This window comes from Apodemus sylvaticus, chromosome 21 (genome assembly GCF_947179515.1).
Source record: "Apodemus sylvaticus chromosome 21, mApoSyl1.1, whole genome shotgun sequence".
Taxonomy (NCBI): Eukaryota; Metazoa; Chordata; class Mammalia; order Rodentia; family Muridae; genus Apodemus; species Apodemus sylvaticus.
In genome coordinates this window covers 45,281,001-45,301,504 of record NC_067492.1, presented here as the reverse complement: position 1 = coordinate 45,301,504, position 20,504 = coordinate 45,281,001, and the positions used below count along the sequence as shown (strand labels likewise).

Below are 20,504 nucleotides of genomic sequence, written 5' to 3'. Positions count from 1 at the left end.
CTCCACAAGACAGGCAGTCAGCAGCAGGCCTAAGGAGGGTACGGCCCACACGACTGTATTCACTGGCATTCTTTAATGAGTTAAGATACACTGAGAGGCAACTAGTACATTCGCATTCATCCAACTTGGTAACTGAGGCCCGTGTGTCTGCATGCTGTCCTGGGCCTACATTTTATCAAACATTTTTACTATCACTCGTTACATGAAACAATAAGATTAACAAACAATTCACAGCAAACATAAGCAGTAGCTATTACCGGGAGTCCGTTCAGGGTGATTTTTCTTTCTTTTATTCCTCAGTACTTCCTAACCTATTTTTATGTTAACTTTACACAGGAAACAGACATCTTTAAAAGATATAAAATTGCATTTTGCCCAATCATTACATTGATGAAATTACCAAGAAAAACAATACTCAAATTTATGTTCACATTGGACATCCTTACTTGCACGTCAACTAAAATCAATCTGAACTGAAATATTTTTCTGCATAAACCTCTCACAGAGTAAAGTGAATGAACATTTTCCATTTAGAAAAAGCTGGTTCTGATCCTGGAATTCTACTTAAGTAGAACTAAGCATCAAACGAAGATGTCCGTCTGCCCTGGCCTGCACCGCCCCCCAGAGTGCTCTTCTAACCACTCACCTGTGATGCTTTCTATAAAGATGATTTTACTAAAGTTCCTTAATATATACAATGTATATAGTAAGTTAACTGTAATATACATATGGCTTGTGGGCTGCAGTAGAGGAGTTCAGTGTGCTCTTTAGTTGCCTGAATTTACTGAATACCTTAAAACATTACTCAACTAATATTACTACCTTCTTTCTGGAGATCTGCCACAATCCCAGGCACTGTGACACAGCTGTGAGATTCAAAGTTCTTCCCTCCTCTTCTCGAGCATTTCAGTGAATCCCTCCACAAATAAGCTCTCATTCACAGGGCTTTCTTCTGTAGAATTTTGATCTGTAACCTTACAGGTGCATAAAATGCACATTGTATTATACTGTTGCCAAATGCTTTTTCTTGTGTTTCTTTCCGTGTATCTAGTTGTACTCTGACATATGTTTTATGTCCTGCAAACATTCTAGGGGCTCAATATGCCTCTGAAACAATGAATTTGTCATCAAATGTCAGTGGTTGCGCGCTGCTTACCTTCGGCTGCAGAAGCAAATGTTCCCAGGCATGAATCAAACTCTCCCCAATTCCTTCTCCAAATAAGGCTTCATCGACAGTTTCTGCTACAATTAGGGACACGCTATAGAATGATGTTTTAAAGATAAATGTAAGTAAACTGATATGCTATTTCTATAAAGCTGCCAAAGCTGAGAGAAAAGGGCAAATAAGTTATAGAAAATCTTTACAATTCTCTTAATACATTTCATTATCTTCCCCTGAGTCCTGAGATGTCCCTTGGGTTCCCCTCCTCTTCATTAGCTCCTTTCCCTTGCTCTAGGCACAGAAGGGTTGTCCTGTGCCCAGACTTTGTTCACAGCCTGTTCATAAGAGTAATTGGTACCCACATGTCTCGCGCCTATCGTCTCGCCAGCAAGAACGACGCACGGCAGCAGGATCCTTCTGCGGACACTCTTTTATTGTACAGCTTTTCTGAGCAGGGAACCCCGAGGGAGGAAAAGGCACAGCTTATATATGCTAGGAGACTCATGTCGCTACCTGATTGGTGCAGGCCTCAATGCCTTATTAGCATGCCCCAGAGCAGGCTGTGATATACTTGGGTCATGCGCACTGTGTCCTTCGGGGTGGACAATAGCCGTGTCCTGCTGATTCATGCACAGGAAACCTGCCCCATCTTTGGGCGCAGTATGGGCGGCTGCCAACACCTGCATCTTTTCTGGTCTCCCTGAACAGTAAACATTTAGCTTCTAACTCTTAACACAATGTAAGTGTTTTTCTCCTGGCCTGGAATGGTGGTTTATGTCTGTAAATATGTGGTATGTCATATGTGGTTATGACACATGGAGGCAAGATGATCAGACAGAAGTTAAAGGTAATCTTTGACTACACAGTGGGTTTAAAGCGAGCCTGGGCTACAAGAAACCGCTGCATTAAAAAGCAAAAACAAACCAGGGAGGGAACACATCCACAGACTCTGTCAGTGACCCTTCTCAAAGTTAATTCCCTTTTTCTTCTTCATTTTTTATTTTCTTTTGTTTTGTTCAGACAGGGTTTCTCTGTGTGGCCTGGGCTGTCACAGAAGTAATTCTGTAGACCAGGCTGCCCTTGATCTCACAGAGATCCTACCACAGTGAGATGCAGACACAAACGCAGGGCTTCTCAGACTGTGCACACGAGCCACAGTGCTCGCCCACTGCACTTGCAAGCTTTCACTCTGGTGCAGGCCAGTAATGACAACAGGATGTCTGCAAAGGTGAACTGCTCACAGTGGAAACGGCTATTTAGCACCGCTGACCCACAGGAAGTCTGTCTACTTTACTGAGAAAAACCACATACTTTAGTCCCAGCACTCGGGAGGCAGAGGCAGGCAGATGTCTGAGTTGGAGGCCAGCCTGGTCTACAGAGTGAGCTCCAGGACAGCCAGGGCTACACAGAGAAACCCTCTGTCAAAAAAAAACAAAACACCTATAAACAGTCAACGAACCCTGACACTACTATGGATGACAAGAAGTGCATGCTAAAAGGAGCATGCCATGGTTATCTCCGGAGGGGCCCTGCCAGAGCCTTACAAATACAGAGGCTGATGCTAACAATCAACTATTGGACTGGACATGGGGTCCCCAATGGAGGAGCTGGAGGATGGTCCAGAGGATCTGAAGGGCTTTACAGCCCCATGGGAAGAACAATGATTTCGGCCCAGGTGCCCCAAGATTCCCAGGGTTTGAAACATCAACCAAGGGGCACACATGTTTCCAGCCAAAAATGTGGCAGAGGAAGACCTTGTTGGGCATCAGTGGGAGAAATGGTCTTTGGTCAGGTAAAGGCTCAACAGAGGCCCCATTTAAAACATATTATAAAAAAACTCAATTTTATTAAGCTAGGTGATAACCATATCTTCAGAAAACAAGGACTTTTGTTAACATAAGGAGCTGGAAATGTGTCATAAGGTTTTTAATGAAGTATAAACACACCTTTCAGGGATGTGCTTTGGAATCTCTATATCCAGGGACTTCATGTGCAAGGGCTTTATCCCACACTCCATCTTGTTTGCAGCCACTGCGTCACAGGCGAGTTCATACATGGTCTTGGATAATTCACAGGCATAGACTGAGTGTGCACCAGCGTTTTTAGCAAACATGCTACAAAAGAAGAAAAATCCGTAAAATTATGATGCTTCAAACATGGATCTTCCTCCCATTCCTTAATGTAACCATCATTTTAAAAAAGTAGGATAAGCAAGATGGCTCAACAGGTAAAAATTTGCACATGCAAGTCTGACACCTGAAACCCAGCAGAAGGCGAAAAGTCTGAAAGGTAGCTTCTGACTTCCACATGCATACTGTGGTATACAAGCTCTCTCTCTCTCTCTCTCTCTCTCTCTCTCTCTCTCTCTCTCTCTTACACACACACACAACACACACATACACAAACACACACACACAAATACACACACATACACACTCACAGTAATAATAATCTAGTTTAAAATTAAAATAAGGCCAAGCTTAGTGGCCAACTTTACAGCTTCTTGTTTCAATGTCTGGGATCCACACATGATATTCTAGGCCCCTCCAAAGGACTTGGGTCATGTCTCCAGCTCTGCCCTTTGTAGCACTGTAGGCTCTGGTTGACTCTTCTCCACTGCTGCTTTTGTTCTTGGTGGTCATCCCATGGTACTGACATCTCCAATATACTGCTATCTTCTGCTGCAACTGGGCTTCACTAATAGCCTCTCATAGGCCCTCTTCATGGTGCCAAGCCTCAGATTCTTTGCATAACCTCTTTAGTCCTGGGTCATCGACTGCAACTGAGGCTGCACCTTCACCAATGGCCTTCTCTAGCTTCTCACAGTCTCAAGCCTCAGCCGTTCTCCCTGACGCCTTCACATCTTCAAAACCAGTACAACCTTGGTGATTCTTATACATTACCAAGTCCAGCTGCAGCACAAGGTACAACTTTAGCTATCTCTGGAAAACAGTTTCTTTGTGATCTCAGAAAACAGCACCCAGAAAACTTCATCTCAGTGATGCTGGTCTGTAGGCTTAGATTTTTCAAAACTACTTTAATAAGGGTTCTTTAACCCTTCAACCTCCCTTCTAGCCCACCACCCACTAGAGATAGGGGAAAAGAAAGGTTAATAGAAAATGGGGGGGGGGGTGTGGACCTGTTTACAAATAGTTCTTTGGCGCTATAGCAATCTTCCTTGTCAACAATACAGTCCACATGACAAACACTGAACACGAATCAGCAGTAGTAGTTCAATTCAGAAGAAACCACGAGGCTCTGCCAATCAGCAAGAGTCCAAAGAAGCAAACAGGAAGCAACCAGAATATCATAAGGTCTTTGGTGTGCCAAGACTTTTGGTCTTAATAAGACCAAAGAGATTTGTGGCTGCCCTTATCCTAGGGATCTCAGCATTACTAGCCATACTCACTACATTTGCCATCTCTAATGCTGCCTTGGTTCAGGAAATGCATACTGCACAATTTGTCAATGATATGAATAAGAATATCTCATTGGCCTTGTCAGAACAAGCACTGATAGACAGAAAGTTGGAGTCAAAGATAAATGTTTTAGAAGAGGTGGTCTTAGCTTTAGGACAGGATATAGTAAATATTAAGACCAGGATGGAGACTCCATGCCATGCTACCTTTCCGTATATTTGTGTTACACCTTTACCTTATAATGCTACTGAGCAATGGGAAAAGGTAAAGAATCATTTACAGGCAGTTTGGGCAGATTCTGAGATTACTCATAACAAGGAGATATTGCAGAGGGATATTGCAACAATTAGCAAAGCACATCTAGATAATACCCAGCTTGACTCATTGGCTAAAGGACTGGAAGCAGGAATTAAGTCTTTGAATTCTCTAGATTGGTACAATATTTTGTCTTAACTGGAATATTGATGTTCATTATTATGGTTGTGCTGTTATTTCCTTGCCTTTTCAGACTTGTGCTGAAGTCCATTTACTCAGGGAAGCGAGATCTAACAGAGTTGCGTCTTAAAAACAAAAAACCGGGAACTGCCACACCAACTCCAGTGACCTCTGTGTGACATGACAGTACATCATTAAGGCAGATGGGAGAAAAATGCCACTCGGGGCTAGGCTCCCTGGAGGTCCCTGGCAGTGTGCTCACCTCTGGCCTAAGAAAGGGCCTTGATGTTCTCTAAGGATATTGCGCTTCCTGGATTATGGGTTCTGCACTGTGTCTTTCTTCTTCCCATTCTTAATTCTTTATACAGCACGATCCCAGGCTACAAGCTGGTTAATTGATAAAGGAAAACTTGGTATTCTGGTGGAAAGAAAAAGAGGATGTGGCGATTACGCCTACTGCTTCCATTCCCAAATTCAATGAATTCATGTTGAACCTTAGTGAAAGAAAATCTCGGAATGCTTTTCAACAGGGTCCGTCTTTATCATTAGCCTTAGCAAAGGTAATGATGAATAGTTTGTAGCAAGAAGAAAACAATATGAAAAAGTATAGGACTACTGATGAGCTATTGCTTTATACAGGTATTTATGATCAGAAGGTAATAAATGGATAAAAACATTGAAGGTTAGAAGGACCTATAATTTTCTTGAGATTATGGACATAGATTAGCTTGAGCCAGACCACCATAGTGTTTGCTGTCCAAGGCAGTAGAGAAGGCTCTTGTAATGTATATGTGTCCATTTTTAAAGCATTTTGACTTTTGATGACAGAAGTAGGCTTTAAGCATACAAATTGGTCTGAAGGCCCAAGTTCTCCTGTTGATTATTAAGACAACTTTAATAAGTAACCACAAGTTAGAATCGAACACTATATGTCTGAGGTTCATGATCATAGTTTGCTTTTGATCATGGTTCACAGAATAAGAGTTCCTGTGGGCATCATGTCATGTCCACTTGCTGTTCTAATTAAGATGGAAATGTACCTTGTTTAGCAATTGTTTGGGTGTGCCAACCTTGATCTGTTCCTCAATATACTATAAATATACCTGACTAAAAAGTAAAGTTGCAGCAGATTCAAACCGCTCTCTGGTGTCTGTCATCTGGTGTCTGTGATCTCGCCGTACCTATGCCTTCCTGAATACCGGCTGGGTCAGTCTGTGGCATTGGCAGGATATTCTTTATGAAGTCGAGACTAGCAACGCACAGCAAGGCAATCCAAAGCAAGAGCTTCCGTCACACTATCTGTGTGGTCATATTTATATTCTTTCTAATCATCATGCACCTCTCATGTGCCTGCTTCAGCAAAATATCCTTTTTCCTGTTTCTGCTTCAGCAAAACATCACATGACATAATTGAGAGCCCAAAGAAACCATGAATTTCCACTTTACTAGTCTCTTCTTCATCACCACTAATTTCTTCGCTCCAGGTAACCAGCATCAATTATCCCAGTAACCCCTTCTATTCTTGACTATAAAGTTATCCCTGCTCAGTAAAGGCTTTCCAGTGCAGCCTTTTGAAGCAGGAGTATTCACACTCCCGGAAAGAACTCCTCCTCTATCCTCTGTAAGTAAGCCCCATGAGTCCATTACTTCCTCCAAAGACCTGTTATTGGGATTTTAGTAGGAAGGGCAAGCACAGCTTATATATTCCCCTGAATAAGAATTTTACCAACACATGCACCCTACTGATGAGCTACACTCACAGACAAATTTTATATGTACTTTCAACAAGCACTGCTTGTCTTGTCTCCTCAGAAGCAGCAGCTAGAACTGTGCAAAGAATTGTGTTGGTCCACTATGATAAGTTATTTCTCTCCCGGAGTGTGTGCCAACTCAAACCAGATTAGATTAATCAAATGTAGGTTTATTGGGAAGCTGCTCTCAGGTGGGTGAGTTCTCTGGACCCAAGGATGGAGGCCAGGGGAGTTGCCATGGGGATGGTGGGAAGGGGAATGAAAGAAAGGGTGCAGGAGTAGAGTGGGGGGCGTAAGGGGGAGGAGACAAAAATGTCCGGATTATATAAAGAAGAGCCTCCAGAGGAGGGGCAGCCCAGCCTCCGGGCTGGAAAGTTCAGGGTAGAGGGCAGGATATGCCAGGTAGAGACTGAGGGATGCTGGGAGAACCTGGAGGCCGGGTCTGCTTTCATACATAAAATATACACCTCAGTCCCTTGTCAGAAACCAGATTCACTATTCTACTGTGGTCTACGCAGAGGAACAAACTATCCAGCATACTATCATATTCCGAAGTAAGCCAACAGGTCCTGAAATGTCTATGAATTACAAAAGTCTAATGCTACTGTCATCTAGTGGGCAGAGGGCAGACTGTGCTGTGAGACAGGAAGGAAGACTCAGGACTGTCTGGTGCAAAATGTCAACAGTGTCAGGTTGAGAGATTCTGGACTAAACAAAGCAAGACCATTTACAGCTTAAAACTGTATATGCAATTACGTTACTTTTTGAAGTTAAGATTTTAATATAAAAAACACAGTAGCTTAACAGCTTGACCGTTACAAATAAGATGGATTAATAAATATTAAGAGTCCCTTATGATTGCACACTTTATCCAACCCCAGGACACACAGCATTCCAACTACACAGGATAGTGCAAAGCTTACAGGGCAGGGCAAATTTAACTTAGATACTGGAGAAGAAAAAAAAAAAAACTACCCAGTCTCATCCCATTTTAAGAGCCTTTGGAATTTTATTTAAGTGAGGAAGAAATTTTGAAACAGATGTGTGACAATTTTTGACTTTTGTTAATTAAATCTGGCTGTAGGCTGTAGGGGAGCCCGGTACAGAATAGATTCCCAAAGTAATTAGATGATTGAAGAGTGTGAGTGAGTGTGTGTGTGCGTGTGTGTGTGTGTGTCCATCTGTTTGTCTCTCCCTGTCTCTCGTCTCTCTCTCTCTCTCTCTCTCTCTCTCACACACACACACACACACACACACACACACACACACTACACCCTGCTGTTGCTGCTCAGATCACAGGATTTGCCAGCCACTGAGAGAAGTAAGGCCTCACCTTCACGTCGTCTTTGAGCTCTGGCGCCAGGCTGAGCACCAGAAGGTAATGGGCGTGGGCAGTGCCCAAGTCCTGGTCTCCTAGACAGTGCTCAGCACTCTGCAAGGACCGTGCCACCAGCTGGGCCCGGCCGGCCGCACCTGCGCCACCCCCGGCGCCTCGGGGGGGGCCTGGACCTCGAGTTCGGCACGGCTAAATCTCCGCTCGGAAGCCGACGAAGGGAAAAGAGAGTCTCCACGGCGCGCTTCCCTGGACCCGTCGCAGCCACTGGACGCGCGGAGTGGCTCGGTGCACACAGCGGGAAGCCCCGCCTTCCCAGCAGCGGGCGGAGCTGCGCAAGCATCCCGCAGCGACGCGTTGTGATGACGTCACGCCGGGGAGTAAACTGTGGCCCCCTAACGACTTGGAGGACTAGGCTGTGAGATCATTTTCTGGGATTGGGTATTTTCCCAGGCTGCAACCAAAGGTTTGTGTCTTCTCTCCCTCCTCCTGGAGTGTGCTGCTGCGAGTTCCAGAGCCTGCTCTGGCCCTGAGTGTGCGCTGCTCCGGGCCTTCTGGATCTCAGCGCACCAGACTCACTACTACAAAACGAAATAAAAGCTCCTTAAACCGAGCACTGGTGACACACACCTTTAACCCCAGCACTTGGGAGGCAGAGGCAGTCGGATTTCTGAGTTTGAGGCCAGCCTAGTCTACAAAGTAAGTTTCAAGACAGCCAAGGCTATACAGAGAAACCCTGTCTTGCACCCCTCTCCCCCTAACCCCCCCCCCCCCAAAACCTCCTTAAATTGATCACTGTGCACTTTGTGGATCCTGGAATATTTTGAGTGCTGCCAAGATACCGTATAGAAAATTCTATACCATGAAATATTGGTTTTGCCCAGGAATTCTTAAGACTATTGTGCCAAACTGCCTTCTGCACCCATGCATATGTTTCTTAAGCAACTGATGAGTTTGGTGTTGACAGGTGGGTTCTGACCCAGATCTCAGCATCCCGGAACACTTCTGGTCCCAAGCATTTTGAAAAATGGCTGTTCATCCTCTAATAACTAGTAAGAGCAAAGGAGGGTTAGGGATTTCTGCTGAGTGGGGAAGGGAAATTCTCCAAGAGAAGGCTGTAGCTGAGACACAGCAGTATCCAGCCTGCATGGTTGGGAGCACCCGGGCTGCAGACAGGCTAGGGCATATGAGGGCATGAGGACTGATGAGCATGGTTCCTCCTAAGGGAAGAGGCAGGTCAGGAGCAGGGCGTTGGTGTCATGACCAGGACTAGTGCAGGAGGACAGTCCCTGCTTAGATGGGGCTGACTGGGTGTGGGGTGGAAGTGAGGTGAGGTCTGTTTCTCCTGTGGGAGGTGAACGAAGGAGAGGAATAGGCTTGGCAAGAAGGATGTGTTTTAGCTTTTGGTGTTGTGTCTAGGGTGGGCTCAGTTGGCCTGTTTTGTGGTTGTATGTTTTGGGAAGGGAGAACAGAGCTAATGATTGTAGAGATGTGGTAGAAGGGTTCATGGTTCGAAGGTATCCAGACCATCATGGTGAGGAGGGTGTGGCAGCAGGCTGGCAAGCCTAGGTGGTAGGAGCAGGTGGCTTGTTGCTTAGTCACAACACTTAGGAAGCAGACTAGGAAGAGAGCTGAACTATAAGGTTTCGGAGTTCATCCCAGGGAATTACTTCAGTAAGATTTTTGTAAAGGTACCAGGGCCTTCTCAAATGCTGTCAGTAATTTGGGACCAAGTATTCAAAGATATGACTTTTGGGGTACATTTTGCATTCAAACTACAGTGTGGAAGAAGGTTTAGAAATGGGACACAATTAGAGAAATGGCAGAAAAGAGTAAATGGAAAGGCATGAATGAACGAATGGGCGAATAAATGAATGAAGAGTTGAATTTGGAGAAAGTCACAGAGGCCAAGGAAGAACAGCCAAGGCCCCACTTCAGAGTTCAGGAAACAACATTTCCTTAGCAAAATGGGGAATGAGCGTGTGGAGAGCAGGGTCCTTGGTGAGGAGGCCATCAGCTATCCTGATATCACTCTTGGTCCTACCCTCTTAAGCAGGGTCTCTCATTGAACCTCGAGCAAGGCTGACAGCCAGCCAGCCCTAATAATCTTTGTGTCTCTCCACCCTGTAGTCCTGGGAGTACAGGCCTGGGACCACACCTGGCCTTTTCAAGCATACTGTGAGATTCAAACACAGGGCCTCATGATTGCATAGCAAGCACTCTACCCACTGAGCAAGCTGCTAAGTCATCTCTCCATCCCCCAAAGGCAGCTCTTAAAACAGGAAAGGTTTATTTTGGCTGATGGTTTTAGTCCATGGTCATGAGGCTTGCTGCTTTGTGCCTGTTGTGACAGAACGTCATGGTAGGAGTATGAGGTGGAGCCGCCTGATTGCCTCCTGAAATTATGTGATAGTCTTTGAGACTACCTTCTTTAGGTTGCGCTGAGTGTTCTGCATAGTATCTGAAGACAGGATTGGGAAGTAGAGAATGGGAGAGAGCCAATTAACTATTATGTAAACTCTGGGCTCCTTTAAAATGTGCAGTCTCAAAGGCTTGTGTGGCTATGTAAATTAGCCTTTCAATGAACAGTCACACATGAAGAAACTAGACTTATCCTGTAACCTCAGTCAACAGCCTTTTGTTTGCTATTAGAAGAATATTGTGTGGTTTTTTTTGGCAGTGTCTGCCCAGGTGGAATGTTTGATTGATTCTGACTGTGGTAAATCAAAAAAGCAATAAGTGTCAGAAAACAGAGGTGAGTTTGTAAAAGAATTTTTGTGGCTTTGGCATTTAAGTTCAGAACGTTAAGACTAGGCGCCATTTTAAGTGGGGACATCTGAATTCAATGTATGACATGGACGGAAGGTGGAGATTGGATAGCGAGGTGGTGGCACCACAGGAGTAAGCGCAGGCATCGGTGAGTGTGTGGCCTATAGTGAGGGGCAGGAGAGCCAACAACGATGAAGAGCAATGGTTGACTCTGCCAGTTTGTAGCTGACGTTTCATAAATACACACAAACTCTACAGGTTTATATGAGTGAGAAAACTTAGAATAACACGCTCTATAGGTGCTAAAGAAGACCTTCAGTTGGAAGATTACTTTTATCCATTCACAATCCACAGCACTTCATAAAAATAGGATGGGCTGGGACATGTCAGTAATCTCAACATTCCAGAGGCTGAGGGATGTCACAAGTTCAAGCTTAGCCTTGTCTGGGAAGTATATTTGAGTCCAGCCTGGGCTGCTTCAGATCAGTCACTGAATCAGTTAATAAATAAATGAAATTTTCGATACTCAGCTCGGTGGACACACACTGTGTGTGAACTAAGACCACAGGGTTAGTGTAATAGCACTTTAAATGAAGATACACATGCACATTTTTAACTTTAGCCAATAATGAGTAGGTTACTACTGCTCAGAGATACTAAATTTCAGTTCATTTGGTATACTTGAGTTTGCAGCAGTTGTGAGACATTGTGTGTGGTATAGTACCACAGTTACTAGTGGTACTGAGGACTGTAGTTGTTAGCTAACAATAAGTGTCTGTCTGCATCTCCAAGCACATACTGTGTTTTCAGGGACTCTGCATTTCTCAGGACAATTATATGTTAAAGGCTTTTCATTGCTGTTGTTCTTGAGACAGGGTCTTCCAGTGTAGACCTGGCTAGCCATACAACTCTATGTAGACTGGCTGTACTGGCTGGTTTTGTGTGTCAACTTGACACAGGCTGGAGTTATCAGAGAGAAAGGAGTTTCAGTTGGGGTAGTGTCTCCATGAGATACAACTGTGGGGCATTTTCTCAATTAGTGGGTAGGGCCTCTTGTGGGTATGCCATACCTGGGCTGTTAGTCTTGGGTTCTATACAAGAGCAGGCTGAGCAAGGCAGGGGAAACAAGCCAGTAAGATACATCTCTCCATGGTCTCAGCATCACCTCCTGCATCCTGACCTGCTTGAGTTCCAGTCCTGACTTCCTTTAGTGATCAACAGCAGTGTGCAAGGTGTACGCTGAATAAACCCCTTCCTCCCCAACTTGCTTCTTGGTCATGATGTTTGTGCAGAAATAGAAATCCTAAGACAACCAGGTTTTCCTCAAACTCACAGATTCACATGTCTCTGCCTCTCTCCTGTCTCTGCCTCCAGTGTGCTGGGATTAAAGATGTGTAACACTATACCCGGGACCATAGTCATTACTCTTAAACCAATTCCAGTTTGAACTTGTGAAGTTGAGTTTGAAGAGGAACATCACTGACCTCCAGAGCACAGGCTCCTGCAGGACATACCCTGGTCAGAACTCTCAGTATCTAGGGGAGCACATCTTATCTCTGTTGATGAGTGACTTAAGTACCTGGGATGAGATATTTTGTGTAAAGCCATGGGTTATAATGTCTGTAGTAATTACTTTAGGGAATCAGAGAAGTTTTCAAGCAGAAATTTCCTTTAAGCTTCTGTGATGGTTTGAATAAGAATGGCCCCAGTGGGCTCATATATTTGAATTCCTTGTCACCAGAGGGTAGAGCTGTTTGAAAGGATTAGAAGGATTAGGGGGCATGGCCTTGTTGGAGGAACTGTGCCACTGGGGGTGGGCTTTAGATTTCAAAGTCCCATGCCAAGCCCTGTCTCTTTCTGCTGCCTGCAGATCAGAGTGTAAAGCTCTCTGCTCCAGGGCCATTCTGGCCAGTGTGCTGTGCTTTCTCTGTGATGACAATGGACTGACTCTGTGGAATGGTAAGCCAGCCTCCAGTTAAATGCTTCCTCTTGTCAGTGTTCTCTTGTTCCTGGTGACTAAGACAGTTGCTGAGAGTCACAGGGAAGACTGTCGTCCTCAAATGATCTGAATTATTGTCTACACCATGAAGTCCATCACTAAAGAAGGAGCTGTTATTCGCCTTTAGCACAGTAGGTAGGGTCACACGGGGCACTGACAGCACAGAACTGGCTTTGCCTGGGTGGTTTACCCCTGGCAGGGTAAGGCCTGTATCCTCCTAAAGAAGAAGGTTTTGTTTTGTTCCCGCCCCCACCTCCCAGTCTGTCCAGTGTGGCTCAGTTGGTAGAGGCTTGCCTAGGCTGTTGGAAGCACTGCACAGTAGTGGTAGTGGTGACATCTGCTTTCTAGAACTGCCAGCAACTGTGGTTACCTGAAGGAAAGATGAACAAGATTGTGCCCTCAACTTTCCTCTCAAGGGAGGAGGGAAAGAAGGCGCTTCGCTTCCTGAGGGTTTATAAGATAGTTAAGGAGGGTTGCTGGGAACAGGGCCTTTGAAGCCTCTCAGAGGGCAGCATTTACTACAAGTCATTAACAGTTGCTGGAGGAGGGGCACATGAAGGTTCTGATCCTCCTTAAGGCTGTTTAGACAGTTCACAGTTGCTGGGAGGAGGCTTTTCTTTTTTTTTCTCTATTGCATAGCTCCCTGAGCTGCCCTCCCTGTGAGGGTGAGGCCCATCATGGACTATGGAGTAATGTGGCTCCTGCCTGAAGCGACTTTTAGAAGAAGCTTTGTATCCTATGTGTTGCTCCATCTCTTCTCAAATTCCTGGTGCAAGCACCATTGAAACCAGTCAGAACAGTAGGCCCATGGAGGCCTGGGGTGGTGGTGGAGCCCCCTAGGGGTGGGAGTCCTTCAGAAGTGCTTAGGGCTTCATTGAGTTGATAAATTTGGGGACAGTGAAGACATGCCCAGGTGATGTTGGTCACAATTGGGATGCATGGGATATCTCTCTGAGCTCGCCTTCTGCCCTGCTCAGCAGGGGCGTAGGCTTCCTTTGCCTCAGTTTCTATTGCCACCTGCCCACTGTTTGTCTCTTTTCTTTCTCTGTCTCTCTGTCTCTCTCTCTTTCTCTTTCTCTCTCTGTCCCTCCCTCAATTCCTCTCTCTCTCTTTTAAAGATTAATTTATTTCATTTATATGGGTACACTCTAGCTGGCTTCAGACACACCAGAAGAGGGCATCAGATCTCATTACAGATGGTTGTGAGCCACCTTATGGTTGCTGGGAATTGACATCAGGACCTCTGGAAGAGTAAGCAGCCTGTGCTCTTAACTGCTGAGTCTTCCCCCCAGCCCTTTATTCACATTTCTAATGGCTTCTTGCACTTAACTTGCTGAAGGGTATCTGTATTTTTAACTCTGTCATCAGGTAGAGATAGTTAAATTTTCTTTGTTTTGTGTGGGGAAATGTAGTGTGTGGTTATATATGCTTTTGTTAAATTTATAATAGAACAGAGTTTCTTGAGAAACACAAATGTTTCAGACATTTTAAAAATTTCCAAGGATAATAATAGAAGGAAATTTGTTATTTAGGTAAAACAAAAGCTGTAACATTAGACAGTCCTATTATTTTTAGAACAGAAATGACATTCTGTTATCTCATGGCATGGAGTTTGTGCTTACATTGTTTACTTGCTAGGTTTATTTTATTAAAACTGTGCCTGGCATAGCTGGTTCTGTGATACACAGTCGGAGGTTCTTGGTTTATGGCCTCTTGTTCTATTTAATTTCTTCCAGAAAACGCAAGGCATTCCATTCCACTTCCCTGCTTATAAGTGGGAAGGGACTCTGCAGTAAGACAAGACCATCCATACCATGTTACCCAGAAGCAGTCTGACTCCTGTTGAAGAATCTGACTGTACTGGCTTTCTCTTCCAAGTTGCTGTTAATAGACTCTTCCCCATGTCCTTACCTAGGTGAGGCTCTTCCATGTGGACAGTGGATCATCTCCAGTGCTTGATACCTGTTGTTGCTGGCCATGCACTGAGAGCAGGTCTCCAGGACAGCTTGGTTGATTGATAAAGCATCACTGTTGCTGTCCCACTTGTTGAAGGAGCAGTTCTTCAGCACTGACAGCTGCATGTAGCAGGAGAGCCGGTGTACAGACCCTGACCAACTTGGTCATTTTTGTTTTCAGGATTAGCCTGTTGCTGGCTGACTGCCAAGGTTGAGGATTCTAAGACTGGTTGGCTTTTGCCTCATGCTTGCACATGGTTTCCACATCACACCCAATTTTTTGGAATGGTGGAAAAGAAGAAGAAAGGTTGGTCTGTATCAGAAGCATTCTTAAGACTTTCCAGTAAGCTTAAGTTTAGTAGGTCACAGCTTTTGCATGAGTCTTCAACTGATGCTAAGTGGTTGTGAGAAGATAGTAACTTGTGGTTCAGGTCTAGGGCAGCAAGAAAGATTGTAGTGGCTTCTGGATCTTTCAGTAAATAATTGTAAAGGGGAGTATCTCTGTGTCTCTCCAGCCACCAGGTAGTCAGCAGGCCACTGAACTGTTGACAAGAGCCAATTCCCTGTACTGGTTTTAGGGCATTGGAGGAACACAGAGACATTTATCTAACGAGAAATTCCAGTCTGATGCAGTCTCAGGCAGAACAAAAGTGGCCATGAAACTGAGTGCTGCTGCTTCAGCAGAAGGCAGTCTGGGTATTAGTTTTCTGTCCTTGTAAGTGAATAACTGAGGTGTTAGAGGTGAGGGAAATTTACCTGAGCCAGTTCCCAAGGCTTCAGTCCAGAGTCGTTTGGCCCCACTGCCTTTGATGTGGAGATGTGTGCTTGAAGATGAGAGTTTCTGCTTACATGGGAGCAGCAGGGACAGAGAGGAGGAGGGAGGAAGGGAAAAAGGGAGGGCAGTGTCTGGGGAAATGAATGTTGTCAAAGGGGAATCTTAGCATGGTAGAGTGGCTTCATCGGGTTTGTTGAAAAGTCTAATGTTCTCAGCTTGAAGTGCTGTGGTACTCTGTGTCTAGTTTTGACCTAATTGGTATTCCCAGTGTTTGATGTCCCCTGCTGGTCATCTGGGTTTCTCTTCAGCTGCTGTGGCATTTGTAGCGTCTCTCCAGGCAGAACTTCTGCTTCCTAGAACTCTGCACTCATGGTTTTCACCCCGGGCTTCTCTGTATTACCCCATGCTGTGTCTCCTGTGTAGATCCTCAGTCTCCTGTCATGGTCCTTCAGGAGTTACACTAGGCCACCGACATAGCAGTGTTTGCCCTTGGGAACAGGTGGTCAAGGCTGTCTCTTGCTGGTCTTTGACTAGCCTTGTCTGTTTCTTGCTTCTTGGACAAGGAGCCTGCTCCTGTTTAGGAAGCCTGTGAGAGGGGACACTTGTGTGAATGTGCCACCTCAGCAGGGCTCAGAACAGGGCCAGGTGGGTTGAGAGGCTGGGCATGTGACAGATACATGCCTAGCAGTTGTGCTGGAGCTGCATGTGCCTTTCAGTCTGCAAATGCTGCTTTTATTAAACCTTTTTCCATCATTATATAAATACTTGAGTGCAGATACTCAAATGTCTAAAAACTTGTGACTAATATTTTTGGGTCAACTTTTGAGATGTAAATCACAAATCTCTTAGTCCATTCATTTAAAGCTATAATCTGATGACTTTTTATCAGCTTGTTATTTTCGTGTCAGTTACTGTGTGTTTTCCTAAGAAGGGCAGCCTTGCAGAGATTGGTATGAATGATAGTGTTTAGCATGTGGTAGGTGGGTACTAAGGTATTTGCAGGAAGAGCTGGTATCTGGATCTGGGGAGAGGGCTCAGTGCAGAAGTGTGCTTGCTGCTTCAGCCTGGTACCTGAATCTGCTCCCTGAATCCATGTAAAGCCTGCCCAGATTTGTCCTTTGTCCTGCCTGACATGTGTGTCCCTGCCATCATTGCTGCTGCTTTTAAAAGTTTAAGAGCTGATTTCATTTTATTCAGATAGAAACTGAGGCTGCAAGGTAAGCAGTAGGGCAAGTGTGTGCATCAGTGCAGCTCATTGCATCTATGAAAATACACAGGGACCTGGATCAGTAAAATGTTTCTAGTAATCACTAAGAGGAAGTGGGGTTAATCTAGCATGTCCACCTGCTGCCTTTTAAGCTTGCAACCAGAATGAAAGCTATTAGATACTTTGTATCTTCCCTTTAGGTAGGATATGGGAATCCACCGGGTATCCTGTATCTCCTCTTGTGTTATATCTCCATTTAAAATAACACATTTCTGGACTTCCCAGATGGCTAGTGACTGCTCTGTTGGGTAGCTGGAGTTGACCTGTCTCTAGAGAGGTTTGTTCACACCACCTCCCCTTCCAGTTGGTGGTGACAGTGAGCATTATTTTATGAGCACTTGCAAGACATTTTCTGCCTCATTTGATTTTTCTCAGTTAATTGAGGGAGATTTTTAGGCTGAGTTCCTTTAGCTTGTGAATTTTAACATATCATGATGTAAATAAAGATCTAAAGTCTTTAAATAAAGACGTACAGGTACAAAGTTTTTAGTTGGCGATGTCAGGCGGTGAAGTCAGCTCTGAGTTCGTATCTGGAGCTGGGGAGAGGGCTCAGTTTTAGTGCATACACTACCATAGAACAGTGTTTTGTGATCCTATGTTTTAGTCTGGGTTTGCTGATCAATTACCTCTGAATTGCTGAGGAATCGCCTTAAAGCCAGAAAGGTATCAATGTGTAGTGTGTCTGCCTCCCTCCCTCCGTGATTTTAGAGCATTAGTTCTCAACCTTCCCATTGCTGTGACTCTTTAATACAGTTCCTCATGTGGTGACCCACAAATGTACTTTGTAATTGTAATTTTGCTATGTGATATAAATAGTTATGTTTTCTCATGGCTGTAGATGATCCCTGTGAAAGGGCTTTTTGATCCCCAAACGTTTAAAAGCTGCTTTTTTAGAGGGTTCTCTCCATGACTGCTTGGACAGACTGTCATGGAGCCAGGAGCATGAGGCCTCTGGATGCTGTTTTTATTGTCATGGTGGAAAGGAAAGGCTCTCCCCCATCACCCCTCCCTGGGCTCACTTATAGACTTTTGTCCAGACTAGCAGGACAGTCAACAGGGTCTGCAGAACTAGCTAGGGAAAGGCGAGAGACAAGAGACATGAGAGATGGACAGCAAGACAGATTCTGATCAAGCTGTCATTTTTTATTTTTTAAACAAGGCAATATAAAGGCAAGCAAGCAGTGTAAGGAGTGGCGAAGAGGGAAAGTCATTGTATTCGGGGAACAATCTCAGGGTGCTAACATCATTTCTTAGGAACAGTTTCTCAGAATTGTCTCTCAGGATCTTAGGGAAGAATTGGCAAGTGCTGTAGGAACTTGGCATCATAATTAGGCCATGAGGAGGTGAGGCGGAAAGGAGTTCCTATGGTAACCTAACCACAGGTGGGCTTCATTTGTTGAAGCCCACTTGGGTGAGCTCTGTATGTACTGACCATCTAGCTTACTTGGCTAATCTTTAAACTAGTACATTTCCTTCTAAAAGCAGACTAGAGAAAGCAGGCTGGAAATGGCTGAGAGGAGGGGGTTTTGAGATCTATGTGAGAATGGCTCCTGGCAGACTTTTTTTTTTTTTTTTTTGAGATTAGGTTTCTCTGTGCAGCCTTGGTTGTTTTGTAACTCACTCTGTAGACCAGGCTGGCCTAGAACTCAGAGATTTGCTTGATTCTGCCTTCTTAGTTCTGGGATTAAAGGTGTGGGCCACCATCGCCCAGCTTATATAAACTTTTAAAAGGTACACTTCATAACATTATACCTCCAACCCTCAGTTTTTTAAGACTGAGTCTCTTACAGAAACCCCAGGTTAGCTTTGAATTCATTATAATGGATTGTAATCCCCTCATGCTCAGGTTATAAGTGTATCACTGTGCCCAGTAATAGTTCTTTTAAAGAATTTATTTTCCCATGTTTTCCTTAAAGTTCCATTTCTTGCATAAATAGTTTTGTAAAAGAAAAGTAAGACTAGGTACTGGTGGCAGATGCCTTTGATCCTAGCCCTCAGGAGGCAGAGGCAGGTGGCCAGCCTGGTTGGTCTACAGATGGAGTTCCGGGACAGCCAGTGACTACACAGAGAAACCCCGTCTCATAAAAACCCTTAAAAAAAAGAGGAGATCTTGACCTGATCATCTGATTATCTGTGGAACAGATATTCATTAGGAATTACATGAGGGGAGCTGGTTTTTCTCCTTCATAGCTGATTTTCCACAACCTGATTGAAAGGCACCACAGCCCAATAGGAAAACCCTATCTGTGTGCTGTGCATAGTTGGTGGGCATTCACAGGCATGCAAAGTTTCTGCATACTTACCATTAGAGCAGAAAGCTGCCTGTGAAGTAGCTTCCCACTGGGGCCTGGAGGAGGTGCTGGGGATAGCACTCAGCCAGAGAAAAGCTGCTTTTTAAGTCCCTGTCAATGTCCTTGTATCTCTGAGACAAGCCTGTTGAAAGGTACAAATACTTATCTAGGGATCTCCACATTTAGCAGTGATCTCTTTTCTGTATGTGATTTCTTGGTATGTTTGCATTTGCTGGGACCTTCAGAGTGTGTGGGCAGTGATCAGTCCAAACCACAGGAATATACAGAATTTTTTCTGTGGTCTTCTGTTCCACACTTGGTGTTGAGGTAGTCCTCCTGGGAGAAGAGAAGTAATGTTCTTGGGGAGTCAGCAGTGGGCCAGGCCTGCAGCTGTATCCTCATAAGGTGTGGCCAGGACCAAATACCCAGCAAGAGGCAAGAAGCAACTTTCACGGTTATTTCTTATTTCGGCTCACACTTTGAGGGGATACAGTGTATCAGAGTGGGGAGGCATGCCTATGGTTCAGCTCACAGTTTGAGGGGAGACAGTGTATCAGAGTGGGGAGGCATGCCTGTGGTTCAGCTCACAGTTTGAGGGGGGACAGTGTATCAGAGTCGGGAGGCATGCCTGTGGCAGGAGTTGCCTCTGCAGTCAAGAAACAGAGTCCATTACTGGTGTTCTCTGGCTTTCTAGGCTTTCTTCATTTTGGTTTCCCAGCCTGTGTAGTCGCACCACTCCTGTAGGGTGAGTCTTCCCTCCTCAGGTAGGCCTCTCTGAATATACCCTCACGGTCTGGCCCAGAGGCTGTGTCTCCTAACTGATCTGAGTCCAGTGAAATAGATAATGGAAGATTAATCATCATAATGGGCAGGCTACATTTTAAACATGAACATAAGTGTTTTGAACAAAATTTGCATAATCCAAATGAAATGGTCCAAATTATAGTCAGAGATTTGTGTGTGTGTGTGTGTGTGTGTGTGTGTGTGTCTCAGTGTACCACAGTCATGTACCATACATCACAGAGTACAGTGTGATATATGTGTTGTACTGAATCTTTCGAAGTAAGATTTATTAGATCATGCAGTGTAGCAGACCTCCACCTTTTCAGGGAAAGACTGGTGTTTGTTGAAAGGAGGAAGACACATGAAAATAATATTTGGAGTCAGGTGTAATTCATGGTGTTTTTGTGCTGTCTTGGACACATACCATGCAATGATTATATTATAACAACTCAGTGATAAGTCTGTAGAATTTTGTTTAAATCTACCAGTTTCTAAATTTATTTAACTAGGCTTCTGCCCTTAAAACATTCTTTTACTTCTCAAAAGACAAAGATGGATGAATATT

The 20,504-nt window shown here is 44.6% G+C and overlaps 1 protein-coding gene, 1 long non-coding RNA gene and 2 pseudogenes across 3 annotated transcripts in view; 2 read left to right on the top strand and 2 right to left on the bottom strand.

Annotated features, from left to right (window-relative positions):
* Positions 1-8,198, bottom strand: part of LOC127672158 (protein arginine N-methyltransferase 9-like) — a 231,974-nt pseudogene extending 223,776 nt beyond the window's left edge.
* LOC127672159 (protein arginine N-methyltransferase 9-like) overlaps positions 1-20,504 on the bottom strand; it is a 217,329-nt pseudogene that overhangs the window by 16,046 nt on the left and 180,779 nt on the right.
* The window catches only part of LOC127672155 (transmembrane protein 184C-like), a 250,674-nt gene that overhangs the window by 85,821 nt on the left and 144,349 nt on the right, over positions 1-20,504 (top strand). The window lies entirely within an intron of this gene.
* On the top strand, positions 8,451-14,760 carry LOC127672162 (uncharacterized). Its single transcript, XR_007974837.1, has 3 exons — positions 8,451-8,566; positions 12,740-12,828; positions 14,605-14,760. It is a non-coding gene; the product is annotated as an uncharacterized LOC127672162 (long non-coding RNA).